At 38.1% G+C, this 2,980-nt stretch overlaps 1 pseudogene; it reads left to right on the top strand.

Annotated features, from left to right (window-relative positions):
* On the top strand, positions 1-2,089 carry LOC108707412 (annotated as a pseudogene).
* Positions 2,090-2,980: the final 891 nt, after the last annotated feature.

The following is a 2,980-nucleotide window of genomic DNA, read 5'->3' as shown; positions in this document are numbered from 1 at the left end:
ATGGAAGTAGATACTCTATCAAAAGCTAGAAAAGAAGATGTAGAAAAATTGAGGTCTCAATTACATGAGATAGAATCAAACATCCAACATATGGAATCTGAGAGAAACCAATTAGAGATAGATATCTCAAACAATGCTTTCTTTTTGGTCTTGTTTGTACAATTTTTTCGTTCTTTTTCTTTTTCCTTCTCTTATTACTCATTTATACTGGCATTGCATCGATATTATTCTCTCTGAGTGCTTTGGAGTGTTTTGTTCTTTATAAGTAACCCTATTTCTGACACTTAATTATACATATTTAATTAATTATTTATTTATATGATATATTTCTATATATATAAGAAAATTCTAATACATATGTATAATTTGAGAATTATGCAATTTGTGACTACCATGTTTTTAACTAGATTGATATTCATCATCTGGTGTTTTTACTTATTTAATTAACGAATATGCATAAATGTGTTGTCAGCAGGGGGCGCTGTTGGCTTCTGATGAAGTGACCTTGCAGTCACGAAACGCGTAGAGCCATGCACTCCCCTGCCTTGCACTTCTGGATTTTGTGATTTTAATGAGATTCAATAAAGGAAAATATTTTATACAGTCATTTTCATATGTGGAGTCTATCCAAAAAAGTTCACCAACGTGTGCGCATTCATTCTTGAATCTCAAACAAGGAAGCCTTTATTAGGGACTTAGAAACTGATGCTGAACATAGTCGCATAGCATACCGTAAGCTCAGAGAGGATTTTGAAGAATTACGGCAACAGTTGTTTAAAAATCAACAGTCAGATATATATGGTGTGGAGAGATCTCCTGATCCTCCAATAATCACTCCCCAATATAAAAATTGGGCACCATCTGCTCCTAGAGCCAAACTAATTAGTAATGGTAATTAAGAGGTACAAGATGTTTTGAGCCGGTTGAGTGAAGCCTGCCAAGCTTAATAGGTAATCACAGAACAAGGGTTTATAAAGATTCTTCTTCGGACACATCCCCAGAGAGGAATGTGCGGAATCAAATACCTATGTCAAATGTATCCCATAGAAGTGGTGTTTCCTATTCTGATACAAGTGAAGTTGAGAGTGATGAGAGATGGCAGGGATCCAGTCCTTTCCCAAACAGGGGAAAGAATATCCATAAGAGGGGTTCAAAAGGGAAAAATCCCCAATCTCCAGTAGAAAAACAAAATTCTGCCAGCATAATTAAATTTTTGAATACTGCTGTACCAAAATTTTCTAAGAAAGGTTCTTCCCAAATTGCAAACCACTTAGAACTATATGAATCTACTATGGATTCATTAAAATTATCTGAGGCAGACAGAATCAGATTTCTTCCATGGGCCTTTGATGACAGATACCGTCATTACTTTTCCTCCTTTAGAGAGAGAAGAATCACCAAATGGCAGTCGGTCCTACATGAAGTTAAATTAGAATTTGGGCCATACCAAACTACCACTGCCGCAAAGAGAGAAATTTATAAACTTTCATGTAGATCTAATCAAAGCCCTCGAGAATTTCTCTCTGTACTTAAAAATGCCTATGGGTTGGCCTACAGAAACCCCGATTGGGAATCTGTGGAATTTAAACAAGTATTCTATGAGGCCTTACCAACCCAGATCAGATTAAGTCTTGCTCATGATCTTGATTTTGAAAACCCTCTAAAAAGACTGGTAACATCAGCAACCTTACTGTTTAACATCAGTGAGGGCCAAAACTTAAATGAAAGGAAAATTAAAAAATTCCCAGAACACAATGTTGATGAGTCCAGGGTAAAACCTGATTTAAATTTTGAGTCACAGCCAAAAAAAAATACCTTCAGCCACTGGGCCAAATCAACAAAACCAAAAACAACAGCTAAATCCCAGACAAACTAAACCTCAAATTGCTAAAGGGTCAGAAAGAATTAGCTCAGGTTCTGGAAGCCAGGATTACCGTCCTCGTTTCAACCAGGGGTACCAAGGATACTGGGGTAACCAAAGTTATAGGGGTTACCAAGGATACAGGGGTCCCCAGGGGTACAGACGTTGGGACAATAGGCCCAGGCAACAATAGGGAAAAAGGCAAGAACCACCAAATTCACCTAGGGATGGATCAGCCACAAGGAACCGGCATGACCCTCAAAACCAAAACACCCATAAACCTAGCAGGTTTGATCAGCTTACAGATCAGGTTTCCAAGTTAAGCGAAATTGTAATTAAATTATCTCAAGTTTCTGCAGGAAAACAACCTGAAGTTTTTTTAGAGGAAAAAGCGGGGCCAAGCTCCGCCAAATAAAGGAAGCAGAACCAGATCCCTATATGGAAATGAACATGAAAGAATCAAATATGGTCAACGAACATGTTTTGCATTGCCCCGACCCTGGATTCAGGGCCGGGGAGGGAAAATCTAATATTTCATTTGTGTTACAGCCTAATAAGGACAATTTTTATAATCCAGTGTTACTCAAACCCGTGTGTGAAGTACCCTCAGTTCAGTGTGGTCCACTGTTGAAATCCATAGAAACAAAGATGCCCTGCAGACAGAACAAGGAGGAGCAATCTCCAAATATCCTGACGCTGCAGAGAGATCATTTCTTAAATCAACAGATGATAAAACACTCCAATTTTCTCTGTTATCTCTTACAGTTAGACGGCCGGTATTTTATAGATACCTGTCTCCAAGATGGATGTGTCGGACCAATCCAAGGTTTATTGGATACCGGGTCTCAGGTCACTATCTTATCTTTTAGCTATTTCCAACAGGTTTTGGAATCCTCGAAAAATAAACCGAGATTGACGACATTCGATGGATCTCTGGTAAGTGTAGGTGGTGATAGTCTACAAGTAAGAGGCACATCCTGGTTGACATACTGTATAAGATTGGTAAAAAAAGATTGGTAAAAAGACCATTAGACATCCAACGTTGATTGTAGATCTTCCATATGATCGGCTGATCATTGGAATTGATCTGCTCAAAAGATTAAGATCCATAATTGACTT

The sequence above is a fragment of the Xenopus laevis genome, chromosome 2L (assembly GCF_017654675.1).
Source record: "Xenopus laevis strain J_2021 chromosome 2L, Xenopus_laevis_v10.1, whole genome shotgun sequence".
Classification (NCBI taxonomy): domain Eukaryota; kingdom Metazoa; phylum Chordata; class Amphibia; order Anura; family Pipidae; genus Xenopus; species Xenopus laevis.
The sequence above is the reverse complement of the archived record's forward strand: the minus strand, read 5'-3'. Positions and strand labels throughout refer to the sequence as shown.